Source organism: Siniperca chuatsi, linkage group LG5, assembly GCF_020085105.1.
Source record: "Siniperca chuatsi isolate FFG_IHB_CAS linkage group LG5, ASM2008510v1, whole genome shotgun sequence".
NCBI lineage: Eukaryota > Metazoa > Chordata > Actinopteri > Centrarchiformes > Sinipercidae > Siniperca > Siniperca chuatsi.
This window is the reverse complement of record NC_058046.1, coordinates 10442956-10457379: the sequence shown is the minus strand read 5'-3', so window position 1 is coordinate 10457379 and position 14424 is coordinate 10442956. Positions and strand designations below refer to the sequence as shown.

At 39.7% G+C, this 14424-nt stretch overlaps 1 protein-coding gene and 1 long non-coding RNA gene across 15 annotated transcripts in view; one reads left to right on the top strand and one right to left on the bottom strand.

Annotated features, from left to right (window-relative positions):
• Positions 1 to 14424, top strand: part of fbrsl1 (fibrosin-like 1) — a 270998-nt gene that overhangs the window by 26391 nt on the left and 230183 nt on the right. The window lies entirely within an intron of this gene.
• Positions 330 to 4949, bottom strand: LOC122875959. The gene is made up of 3 exons (XR_006377976.1): positions 4738 to 4949; positions 4240 to 4349; positions 330 to 877 (listed from the first exon to the last, which is right to left on the bottom strand). It is a non-coding gene; the product is annotated as an uncharacterized LOC122875959 (long non-coding RNA).

Sequence of the window (14424 nt, the reverse complement as noted above, 5' to 3'; positions counted from 1 at the left end):
ACGTCATGTCAATTTCAAGAGTCATTCTCCCAGTTTAACATTCATTTTTCTTCAGTATTTGGATCAAGTAGCTTGTGTCAGATACATATTTAATCAACATTTAGGTAAATAGGATTATGAGATCGAACTTGTTATCAGCAGATACCCGATATTAAAGGTTTCAGATCGGGATTGGGGCCAAAAAAATTAAAATTCACATTCCTTGTTTTGTCAAAACCAACAGTCCAAAACCCAAGATATTCAGTTTATAATGATATAAACCAGAGAAAAGCAGCATATATATATCCTCATATTTAAGAAGTTGAAACCAGACAATGTTTGGAGTTGTACGATGCAGCTGCAGATTCATTTTCTGTTGATCGACTAATTTATTAATCAGCTACTGATTTAAGATCTAAAGGCAAATTCAAAGTACACACATACATACACATTGTATCAATACAAAAATGTGTTCACGTTCAAAGACCTATGAATATATCAACACAAGAATCCTTTTGCAAACGAATGAATGAATAAATGTGCAAATGCATTTACACATGTGCACATACACTATTCAAATTCAATGATTGTCACCAATCTGACAAAGGCGTCAGTGGCAGTCTCATTCAACAACGGTTCTGTGAGGCATATCATCATGTTCAGCCTCTGAACACCATCTCAGTGAAAGCTGCTTTGCTTTTCTGAGTGAAGAGCTCCCAGAGCCGAGTTTGGTGTCTGATTGAACGTTTTTTTCCCCCTCTCTCTAACATTTTAGCAGCGGGGTTTGAAATGCCACTCCAGCTCCAAATTGACTCTTCAGGGTTCCTCCGCTTTTACTATCTGTCATTCAGCATTAGGCTGAAGGCAGAAAGTCGGAGCCGTGCTCGCCGCCTGGACCCTGGAAAATAGAAATTGCTTTTGTGGAGCAAATTATATGTGCCATTTTCATATATTCACATATTACTTAATGGAAATCTTTATTTTTTAAGTAACATAGTATCTGATGCGGTGTCCTATAGTGGGAGTAGATTGTGGTGTTCACAGTGTCAGTGGCCTCTCCTGCCTATTAAGCTTACAGGAGCAATCTCAGCTAATCTGAATCATTGCTACAGTATGGATTCCCATTATGGTTATGGGAATATATTTTGTGCTTGTAACTGCTGGCTCCTGCTCTGGTTGCACAGTGTGTATCGCGTTGCATGATTCACACAGTGCCTCATTTTATTACAGGCGCCAGAAAATGGGGTCAGAGGCAGATCTGATGACCATGCAGTTCAGAAGGCTCTACGGTGGTTTCCAGGACATCCGACAGAGTCTCTGTTTATGGCTCCCAGCATAATGAATGGTCCAAAGTGTGATTTAAATGGGCTAGCCCTGATCCATCTAATTGCTCCCCACTCAGTGTAATTACAACTTTGTGTGCACTTTGCTTGGGACTTCATACTAGCAGCCGCTACCAGGGCTGCTGTTTTTGCTTTTTCCTTTTTATGTTTGATTTCTCCCTGCTAGGATAGCAGTCGGACTAACATATTTCTTTATGCGGTAATTAGGAGATATGCTTGATTGTGTGTTGCCTGTTCATACTGTTTGTAAATGTGCTTGGTGTGCTGTTATCTTTATATTTAATCACATTCATTTCCTTCCTATGGTGAAGACAATGGGTAGCATGCAAGAATATTTTTATATTCTTATCCTAAACCAAACTCTCTTAACTGCACAAATTTGTCATAAAGTGGTCTTTTCAACTTGATGAATGCCACCTGTTCATGAGGAAGTGTGCATTCGTATTCAAGCTAGATGCTAAAAAACGTCTTGCTAAAGCAAAGCGGTCCATGACTTAGATCAGAGGTAGTCAAAGGGGACGTGAGTCATGGCGATGGCCAAGAGAAAATCCAAGGATATTCATTTTACAATTGTTTAAAGAGAAAAGCAGTAAATCCTCACTTCTGAGAAGATGGAAACTGAGAATATTGGGATTTTTTGCTTGATGAGTAACTTCAAAGATTAACCGATCAAAACTTGTTGTCAATTATTACCTGCCGTTCAAATCATTTCAATGCTACTATTTTATTCTGTCAAATGTGGGAATGATCTGTGTATGTCGTATGTGCCTGCTCCCTGCTGTATATACATAAGCATATGTGCTTGTGTGTAGAAGATCAGTGACTATGTGACTATGTTTTATGTGTATGTATGTTTATCCAGCTATGGATGAATGCTCCAGCAGGCAGGCTGTATGTGTATTGTCAGCAGCGTCCCAGGAGACTTGCTCCAGGCAGGTGGAGTGTTAGTAATAGACTGATTTACCTACATACTGCTGCCTAACTTCCCTGCTGCTCCAGGGAGCTACTACTGCTTGGCTGACTGACTCTGCAGCTGCACACACACACACTCACACACACACACACACACACACACACACACACTCCTCAACAAAGCAGGTGTCAAATACAAGTGGTACCTTTGCCAGTCTGTGTCACCCTCTGGAAATAGTAAAACACGAGGCAGGCATTTAGCATATTCAAAGTAGTGGAGGTGGTGTCAGTTTGCCAATGATTTGTAAAAAAAAAAGTATTAAATGAATTCTTTTACAGCACCACCTGTTAATAGAGTAGTTACAGCACCTCAGCCAAATGTCAGCCTGTTGGCTTTTGCCTTGCAATAAAGACACAGTATATATGTGTTCAAATTGTGCTTTGAGTAGCTCGCTCTTCCTCCATTCCTCTCTCTGGCAGAGTTGATTTGCTACATTTGAAGTTCCTGCACTTGGGGTGTTGTTTGTTCTCAGATTAATCTAAACCCGGTGGCTTTTGAGAAGCCGTCAGATCGTTAGCGACGACTGTGTCATGTATTCACAGCAGGGTGGATAAAACACATGTCTCAATTTGTCATCGGGAGCCCGCAGCAGCTGAGTCAAAGCAGCCTTTCAAAGACTCTGAATCAATCAGTTCTTCTTATCTGATGCCCCTTCACTCAGAAAGTAAGAAAGAACTTGACTGATTTTAAAGCTAGATTAAACTGATCCGTCACTACTAAAACCTTCCGCTTTATACACGATGCTCCACGCATGCCGAATGGAGAGCCATTCTTATCCTAATATGAGTTTATTATTCAGTAGATTGGCTGATAGAAACATTAACCCACATTCCGCTCACTTCTCAGTCTAATTATAAAACAGTACAGAAACAAGTGCACTAGTTGTCTTCAGCCATTTGTTCGATCCAATTATGAACTGGCCATTATATGACAATCCTCAAATAAAATCTACAGATAAATAAATGATATATGACAATAATAAAATAGAAAATAGGTTGCATACTGAAGAGTATAAAGTTTCACATTTTAAGACTGGTGTCTTACATTGGAGATGAGAAACCAGCTCACTCTCAATCAGTCAACAAGTAAAACCTGCCTAGTCAGAATGGATTAACAGTTACTGAACAGTGCAGTAGGTGCGGCCTCTGGTATTTATTTATCTTCTGAATGACAGATGCTCTACCTATGAACTTCACAACTGGCAGCATTTCAGCTTTCTCAAATGTCTGGAGATATTTTCCTGCAGCTGAAGAGGTTTACTGTTTTGCCAAAGCACGCAGAGCACACAAGCTAAAGTGTGGATGTCAGGACAGCTTCATTTGCCAGCTCCGGTATGAGTAGCCTACTTGGCAGCTGACCTGTTACAGATAATACGGGTGCACCTAGCAAGCGCTGGTAAGTTGCTAATGTTTAGAGGCGGCCCCATGGGGAGATCATTGCTGCATTCAGCCAACACAAGCCTCATTTTCTACAGCTTGAATGGAAATTAAAGTCAGCTTTTATAAAAGGAATATCAGAACTTGGCTGTGCTGGGAGATCATTACAAGCGGTTTTTTGGATTCTGTTGCTGGAGTTGAGGTCACAATGCCTCGTCAAATTTGTGCGGGTGCATTGAGTAGCTCAGTGGTTCACAGAGCGTATGTCAGTGTGTTTGCCATATTGGATTGTAGAGGCTCGTAAATGGAAAAAAAGATGCAATGCAACGTGGAAAAAATCTGTCTCTTGGACTAAATGGCCACTACACATTTATGTATTTGATTTGTTGTAGGTATTGCAATTGTGCTTAGTCTATGGTGTATATATGGTGTCAGTTTTCTTAAGAGTTATTATTTTCCGTCTATAGCTATAGTTTAACTCCTGTTCTGATGTTGTTTGATGTGTGAAGTGATACAATTCACTCTAGACACATCTGCTTTATATTCTTAAGCCATTTTTTCCACTCACCTTTTTCCACACTCGACATCTCCACACTGGATGCCGCCGTCATAAGACACAAGGAGCTGATTAGCGATGAGGAGGTAGATTTGTGCTGAAGGCCAAGGGTGACTCAGAGGCTGTGAACAGAGTCAAACAAATAGAGGTGAGAGCTGCATGTAGGAGGAGATGAGTAACTAGAGAACACAGAAGGCCAAGAGAAAAGGACAAAGCCATGATAAGGACAGTAATTTGTTCTTTTTTGTAATTTGTTCTTTTTTGGAATCTGAAATTCCACACACATTCTGCACTGTAAAAAAAAAGCTGAACAACAACAAAATAGTGTTTTAACGGCATCAAATATAATTGTTTGTTTCCCAGTTTTTTGCTGTCTTTCAACACTGCTGCGATTTGTAATGTAATGGATGACAAAAAAAACCTGCAATAAGCAATCAATCAATGTTGATGATGGTAATGTGGGAATACATTATGTAGATGCATAACATTATACTTTAAAATACAGTATACCACCCAGCCCGAGGAGCAGGGGAGTCAGCAGCCAAGTCCTGATGTGTGTGTGCAGTGTTAGGGAGCCCTGCTGCTCGGCTGCCTGCCCCGCAGCCCAACATCTGCTGAGCACAGGAAGCATTTGAAGGATAATTAAAAGGACTGGCTTCCAACTCATTTCCCGCCTCCCATGGCTAAGCAGCAACATGCTGCTCAACAACAAGAACTGCAATTATTTTGGGAATTAAGAAGAGAACGCAGGAATACAAATATCAAATGTGTGCAACAAGCGGATGTCTTTGTTTCTTTTTCCAGTAATAACAGATGTTTAATTTTGTTATTTTCTTGCTGGTGGGTCTGATTAGTCAGCAGCCAATAGAGGTCAAGGTGAAGACTGTGTTATTTTATATGACGGCAGGAACACTGCTCTCTTGTTTAGTTCACTCCATACACGCAGTTGACCCCGGCTTGATTTGTGAACCCAGGCTTAGTGGTCTGTGAAGCCAGCTAAAGCTCACAAAAGGCAGTAAAGATGTGCATTCTTTATCCCTCAGTAGGTCTTTTCAAGGAACTACTCAATAAAGCTCTTCATTGCTTTAAAGGGGTTGTTAGCACGTGCTTTGAGACAGCAGAGAAGTGAAATATCACATCACCTGTAATGATCTCTGAGTTGCCTGGATGACAGTAATGAGTGGGTGTGAGTATAGAGTGCTGGCTCACACTGAGATGTTAATATAGTCTGCTTCACAGAAGGCTTAAGGCTATGCTTTGTCTTCCAATCAAACAGTAATAGTAAGAGAAGACATAAAACTCTGATTTCAATTTTAGAGGGAGGTTATAAAGAGGGATACGTATCACTTCCTGCAACGCTTGAAAGCTGAAACCATTTAGTGGATATTGGTCATTTTCTGCAGTCATTCCTTTATGAACATTCACAGTTTCAGAGATGTGTCTTATTTATTTTCTTATCTACGTTAGTCACTAGAGACTATAAACTGTTCTCTCTTGAAACTTAGGATCACCCAGTTGTGCTTAATCCACAGTCCAGCTCTGTGAGGGACGTCTAGCCCAGCCTGCAGCCCTATAGCCTGTCTCCTTTGTGGGACACCAGTCATGTGAATAGGGCCCAGAATGAAGAGCCAGCTGTCCTTTTCCTGCCAAGTCATGTGCAAGTCACAAAGCAGCAGCGCCACTTGAAAGAGAAAGCAATAATCAATTTTGCAGAGTTAGCCTCTGAAAGGCTTGTTTTGTTCTCCGGGCCTGACGATTTAGGACCGAGAGGCCAGCAGTGGCGTTTGTCATTTTAATGGAATACACTGCGCTCTATTGTCCAGAACCCCATGCTGCCTAGCATAAAAGTCCATTTTTGTATTTCTGTATAATCACAGCACATTGGAGAACTCTAAATTTGCAGTCACATTATATCTTCAGCTATTTTGGCATCTAATGAAGTGGTTTGTTTACCACCCACTCTTCCAGGTTAAGACACTGAAGAAGAAACTTGCCTGCAACTGAATGCACTTTGACACTCTCACGGAGCATAGATTTTCCATGGGGCAGCAGACAGAAACCAAAGCTCTTTTGTTAAGCTGGTATCTGTAAGTATTTATGGCTGACACAATTGGCTTTTGTTGGCAAACATGGGGGGGTGGGTGATTTGCACACTGGCTTTAAAGTCTTTTGTCGGAGCCAGGAGAGCATCACTCAAGCGCTGCTGCTACTGGCTGCAGTGAGTAAGACGGGGTGGAACACAGCTTTTCTATTTCCCTGGGACATTGTTTATAGGCTGAGGATAGTGTCTGGGAGCTTGGAGGGACTGTCTTGTGCTGTGTGAGGCTGGTACATACCAAACAGAGGCATTTGCTTACCTAACCTCCTTCACAGCTGTCTGGTAGTCTGTCTTTAGTTAAAGTGCTCTGAAGAGAGGTTCCCACTCAGGTGCTGCTGATATATTTTCCAGAGTAGGACCACTTAGCTACAGTTTCTGTGTCCAACACATCAGACAGAAATACTACAAAACCACGTCTCCGCTGCCATAAAAGCAGTGTCAATGTTAGCGATGGCTTCTTTAAAATATACTATCCTAATCATTCCTTACATGACCATCAAATCCTCAAGATACATACTGTGGGGCTAAATGATTTGAAGAAAATATCTTTTTGCTATTTTTCTGACCAGTTCTGATTATTTTCTATAAATTAAACTAGGCCTGTATTTGCTGTCTACATAGGATTAAACAAGGGAAAGATATGATTGTAAGCAATATCACAAACTTATCTTAATAATTTGATAAAACTATGAAGTAGATTTTTGCATTTTTAAAGATATTACATTAGTAGTGTACTAGACTAGATTACTCAAAAATATTAAATAGACAGTTTACCTGTCTGAAAATATTGTTATATCAGACTGATGACACCTAATGCTACTGTTAACAGCTCTGCGCTGAAGCTATAGCGACTTAATCTAATGTTAGCTTCAGACTAACAGGACAGACTGCTTCACAGTTCTGAATCCTGGAGGTCTCAATTCAGAGCTTTTAAGGTGATTAACTGAAAACATTGATATGATGTGCTTAAATGTTTGAGGTTGCAGCAAATCTGTCTTTCACCTGCATGACAACTACTCAGCTACCTGCTAGCTACCTGTCTCAAATTGACGTGAGGCTATCACCTGGTTTGATTATGTAGAAAAGGGCTTTGTTGCTCACTCCTTCTCTTTTCAAACATCAAAATTATACAGAGTGACGCATCTTCTTCGACAAAAATATCTTTCGTAAGCCATCTATTAACTATGTAATACTAAATTGTAATTAAAATATATGAAAGTTACACTCTTTCAAATCACAAATTTGATATAAAAGCAACTTTCTCACTCATACTGTTTGTTTAATTTGCTTTAATGATATAGCAATTGTGCAGCTGCAGAAACTGCACTGTTAATTATTTTCATTCTTTTGTTTTCCATTTAGATTTTATTATAGATTTTCTATGACAGACAAATACAGAAGAACGTTAATGTGATAATACAAGGACATGGCTATTGCACAGACAAGACAAACTGGTGGAAGGAGGGAGGGGGAGGGTAACAATTTCAATTCAATTATGCAATTTTGACTGTGTTTTTATTTAACACAGTGTGCCCATAGGAACACATGCATGCACATGATCTTACTTAAACACATACTTACTACATAAATATACTTTTATTGAAATTATTTTCATTCTAGATAAATCAAGGTAACATCTGTTGATTACTTTTTTTACTTTTCAACTAACGTAAGTGCGTAAGTCATAAATATTTACATCCAAATAAGATAAAAACATAAATGCTCACAGTTCCAAAACTGGAGCCAGCAAATGTTTGGCTTTTTTGTTTGATAAATGACTTAAACGATTAATTAATCATCAACATTTTTGTCAATTCATTTTATATTGATCGACTAATTAATCAAGTGACGACTCACCGTTTCAGTACTATTTTGTGGACAACTTGGAAGCTTTTTCAATGACCTTACCATGTCTGTGTTACATGTTAGCTTTCCCCTTTCTGTGTCCACACGTGGCCGTGAAGTGTTCATTGACCCATAACCAATTGCTTCTATTTAATTACTGTGATCACACATGCTGTGTGTCTTTGGCTTGATGACACGGTGTTCCCCAGGGAGCATGAACAGGATCACGTAGGTCAGTGTCTCAGTAAAGGTTGTCTCCCCTCCTCCACTCCTCCAGACATATGCCCTGCCCCCAGGTCAGTTGGGTCCTGTAAAAAAAAAACACAACACACAAACACATACAGACACACACACACACACACACACACACACAGAGTAGCACCACCACCACCTCAAATACCAACCTCCTTTGCTATGTCATGTATGCCCTTCCCCTCGTTTCGCTCCTTCACACTCTGTGCCTCAATAACAATTGCAACGGGTTCAATTAACACTGGGCTCGACCTCCTCAACCTGCTACAGTCCCCCAGGAGATAGCTGGGATTGTGCTCGGCTGCCTCGGCCATGAAGATTTCCTCTTAGTGGGATGGAATGAGAATATACTCAGCAGCCCACAATGGCTCCATTCCAGGATGTGCCATGTACAATAATGCTCTGCTCTGTTCAATATGATCGGCTCTGAGGAAGCCTCTTCGGAATGTAGTAATTGAGAGAGGGGGTGTAGTGGAAATTGTTGTGATTGCGAAGCATGTTTTTTCCTGTAGTGCATGCTCCTTTAGAAAAATGAATCTGCTGGCGAAGAACAAATGTCACCTCGCAGACCTCCACTTGTTTTCAGCTTCTCTGTGAGAGTGAGGTATTTTCAAAAGCAATTTAATGAAAGCTTGTGACTCTTTTCCCCCTTACCTTCACTTCCTCTTTGCTATCCGTTATTGGCAGGCTTTCTTGTTTCATTGAGCAGACTGAATTGTAGAGTCATTTGACATGTAGGCGGACTTGTTTCCATTGAATCACACAGTGCAGTTCACTTCCACAGAATTATTATTTCCTGTAACTTAAATGTATTTAGTCTTGCACAGCAGAGACTACCTACCCTCTCAAACCTGCTGAATCACTGCAATGCCTGTGGATTGTCAAAAGCAACTCTCTAAATCTGCAAATATATATGGCCCATTCATTTTGACTCTTTTTGCCGGCTGCTGATTTAGTGAAATACATATTTAATGTTGTGTGTTGAATGGGTTAGCCATCCCTCATCAGGTTCAGAGACTCAGCTGGTCCTGCTCAATGATTCTGCTAATCCCTTACCTGCTGAGTTGACCTTTTTATAAACCAAACGCAGCTTTACTCAGGCTGGCTCTAAATAATATTTTTTACCCTTCTCTTTTCATTTCAACAAACCTCCTTGTTGGGAATAACTCTGTGTGCTTAAAAACATAGTGCAGCACGTTTGTCTTTATATTATAGTTCAAAGGATAAGGACCCAAACATTTTGACATTGCTTATGCCTGGGGCCAAAGTTTTTACATCCTTAAAAGGGGAACTCATTTAATCGTGCAGAATTACCCATTTTGGTTTAATCCAGCAGTACAAAATGTTATTTTGGCTTGGTAATCTAAGACCATGCACCTTCAGACCTGTGTGCTCCTCTGGAAACACACACTTAATAGCTACAGGGGGTGAATGCAATATCATGAACACCTGTATGGTTTGATAAAGGACTTGCAAAAAGCACTACCATTGAAACTTATAATGTTTTTGTAGAGACTGGGTCAGACAACATACACTCTCAAAAATAACCAGCATTCAGTCACACTTTTCTGGCACAGTCTCAACAAAACTTAAATGTATCAGATTTACAAAGGAAGTGTTTGTTGCAGGGCTGTTGTATTGGATTGCATTGTATTACACAGCTGTTTTTTTATATTGTGTACCCCCTTGTACCTACCATATTTCATCCTTATCCCAGGATGCATTTGGTAATGTTCCACTTCTGAATTACCTGTACCATTACCCCTGTACAAGCTTCTGGTGACAACATTAGCAAATAGATATGAACAGCACCCTGACTATGAAGTGTTAAATCAGGGATGTGGGTAAATCAGCTCAGAGCTCCCCCTCCTTCCTTTTAAATAGACTGTAGCTTATCAGTTGTACAAAGCTACTGTTAGCTCAAGCATCTGCTCTCTGTCTTCATCTGTATGGTCTGTTTCAAAGTTATGTGTGATTTTTGACTGATTTCCAGTTGCAGTGAGTGAACTAGACTTTGCACCCAGTGTTGTTTTTGACATCCTTTATCAATCAATCCCAAATTTGATTATGAAAGGAGTAAACTGGATACCCTTGTCTGCTGTTTTTAAGAAATCTAATATCACCCTACTCTATCAGTCAGATAGTCAGATTCACTGTTGTTGTTTTTTTTGGCATTCAGTCTTGGGTACTATGCTAAGATTCTTTGAGTGTTTATAATTCAGTACAAAGAATTGCAGTTTTTTGCCCAATTGAGGCTGTTATATACAGTCTTGTAAGATGTAGCAAATCTAACAAAATGATGGACACACTCACTGAGAGACCAGATTGTTTCAATTGTCAGTATTTTTACAAGCATGAATAACTGAATCATCTTGGTGGGGTGGAGTGATTAGTTTGCAGTTTCTAGAAAGTCTTGATTATTTGCAGCTTCACCAGTGATACATTTTCTGTCGCTGTAAAATGGTTAACTCTTCAAAATACCAGAACTGTTTATGCACAAAACAGCAGCACAAAGCAGCATGCTCACTGGGCTGTGGGGAAATTACAATCTTTCTCCAGAGCTAGTGTAGGTAAACATTAAGAGGAATTGTGGCGCAATGAGTCAGCATTGAGTAAACTGACAACAGGAAATACTAGTATTCTGTCAGATCGAGCAGCACAGGACCGTTTCCATGTTCTCCTTTCATCCATCTGAATCTTTGTCTTTCACCCTCAAATATGTGTTGTGATTAGAACTGTTGTATCTGTTTAGCGAGCTGGATTTGTCATATGTCATTGATCTGTTGAATAGGACCCAGCACGCTTCAACTTGAGGAGTGTAGTCACTCGCGGTGACTGATGCTGTTGTGCTGATGGGTTAAACTGAAGAGATAGAAGATTTAGGCCTGCAGCAGTCATTTATGTAATATAAAAGACCTTGCTACCATAGACATTTAGCAGATGCTGTAATCCAGAAGGAATTAGAGCAGGAGCAATAGTAGGCTGAGTCTAAATTCTGTGTCACCAACATTGCCAACAACCAAATTAGAGTCTAATGTGCAGCTGACATTAAGTAATAATAACATTCTCAGATTCAAATCAAGCATGTGAACATTTAACCATTACATTAACCCTTACACATACTATTTTCTAACATGCTATTATTCATATACATTAGTGCTGAAACCATTAGTCAATTCATTTTTGATATTTCATAGATTAAACAATTAGTTGATTAATCAAAAAAATTATCATCAGATTCATTGATAATGAAAAAAATCATTAGCAGCCCTAATATACATCAATATTAGACTTATAGCACTTTTAAATTATACTTCTTCAGGGACAGAATGTTTTATGTGAACACAACACTTAGATTAACAGTCACAGGGAACGATGTTCAAAAGTGTGGTGGTGTTTATCTTTTTCTGTGTGGAAACTTAGAAACTTATTTGAGTCACTGTTACCAGATCACATTTTTTGATATAGAAAGACAGGGCAAACCAGGGCAGCAGAGAGAAGAGTGCTCAGAAACTCTTGATGCTGTCTACGCTGGACATGTCACATGGGCATCTTGTGCAACTGAAAAAACGTTTCTGAAATCTGTCTGGTGTAAACACAATGAAACAACATTTTCCCTTTAAAGCAAGGAAGGGGGTTGTTCTTTGCAGTTAGTTTTAACACCACATATATATCTATACAAATCCCAGTCTTCCTAGGAAAATATCAGCTCCAGTAAGCCCGATAGAGAAGAAGAAGGGGGAAAAAAGACAGCTGTTGGGTGGAAAGTGTGAAGTCATTTATCATGGTTGTGGGTGGCAGAGGGGAAGGTGGAGGGGAGGGGGTAAGGAGTCGTCCCTGGGGACTCCTCCTGTGGCGGCTCTGATCTTGTTTCGGATTGAGCAGGCTGGGTTGGGATAATAAAACCTTTACAGCCATTAACTGAGTGAGTCACAGTGGGCTATTCCTAATGCCTGGCTTGTCTGGGGCTCTGCAGATACAATGAGATGGACCGGGATACTTACACTGAAGCATATAGGCCTTTTCCAACTCAGCTCCTACAGCTGTCACTCATAGAAATGACTATGACCTCTTGACCCACCTATGCTGGATTGTTGTATTTGCCAGATTGTTGGCTTTGCCTTTTTGAAAGCTGTTAAGGGCTGTAGGGCTTTGCAGCACCACTGGTTGAGTTACATGCTTAGTTGTTACAGGCTTCACATGCTGGAAAGAAATGGGTATTTCAGATAACATCAAGTCAGGAATGGAAACTGCTGAAGTTCAAGATCTGAGTGTGTAATTCATATGATATGAGTTTTATATATGCCTCAAGGTAATGACATTTCATTTTGGTTCAAGGGTTTGACATATTTCCAAATGAAAGACGATGTATGTTTACATATCATATAATGATTAGATATTGCACTTGTATTATAGTACTAGTATTGCAAGATAAAATCCTTAATTTTTGGCCCTGAGTTTTCAGGTGTGTTTTCCATTACGACATCAGTAAAATGTCATGTAGGATTTCATATTAAGCAATGAAGAAACAAAATGCTTAATATAGTGAAGGTTTATTTTGAAATAGGATTACATCAAGGTTCAGAGAATAGGCTAACAAAGTGAAAAACATTTTTTTATTTCATTATGACAAATAACTTGTTGTAAATGCTTATTTTTCTTTGCGTAACACCACTCAAAACTTGGCTGATACATATGTTGAAACAGCACTCAGCATTCAACACTGTGTTTTTACAGTATCTTAATGGCGCAAGTGGTTTTGACAGTGAGACTAATGAGGTATGACTTTGCCCTCTCTGGCATGTTGCCTTAAGAATTGCATGTACAGTATGTTTTGATAAGATCTTATCTGCTTCAGTTTCTTATCACTCCCATTTCAGCTGATAATCATTAGATCTGCCAGTTAGGTTTCTGTCACTGTGCAGCAATAGAGAGGCTTAATGTTGGAGACCAAAGAGGAGTTTAGAGGAGCTAAAAGTAAGCGTCTCTTCTTCGAGGAGTCAGGGGAGACACTTTACTCCTGGTGTTAGCCATGGATTGTGGGAATTATGGTAACAGTTTTCAAATTGAGAAGGAAATAATAGCTTCTATCAGTAACTAAATACACAACAAAATAGGTCAATTATGTTTTTTCCCCCAACTGCTATCATATTCATAGTCTTTATATTTAGATGCATAGAAGAAACCAGGCTACTGTTCTCCCAGTAGCCTGGTTTCTTCTTCACATGCCATGTAAGGTATCAGGTTACTGCAAAAAGCCCACAATAGCCCGAAAATAACTTAAGCACTTGAGTCTTTCCGTAACGTGCTGAGAGAATAGCCACAGTTCAGGTCTGCTTAGCATGCTGTTTGAGATGGTTTCCTCCCTGTACTCTATATTTAACGCCACCACATTAAATTTTAACCATGAGCCTTGATTGCTTACATTGGAAAAGGCTCTCATCTTCTTTAGCAAAGATGCATTGCCCAGGATATCGTGTCCCTTGGTGTGAATAAGATATGATATTGCATTAGATTGTTGAAACTGAGACAAAATCGGAAAAGTGGACGTGGGCAGCAGTAATTGTTAGGCTGAGAGTTCAATTCACGAGATGACAAGAGAAAATATTCAGTGGTAAGTTGATGGCTTAATAGACTAAGCATTTAGTGTATTTCAGTGTTTGAATATGAGTCTGAGCTTTGGATGTGTCATCCCCTCTGTTTCCCATCTTTCATCTCAAAGCACTCACACTCAATTATTTCCCTGAACATAACTTAGAACATTGAATAAAAAGAAAAAAGAAAATATTCAGTAAGAAGTTTAGCAGATGTTAATTTATTTTCTTTGCAGAGAGCATTTACTTTGTGTAGATATAATCACTTCTAATTTCTGTTTGATGAATAACCACATGAACCACACTAGCACCAGGGAGGTTAAAGCTGCAAACTGCAACCTGGCTAGCATCCGGGCTTTCTCACAGTATACATACCAGCTGCATGTGGCTTCTCCACCCATGTGTTTC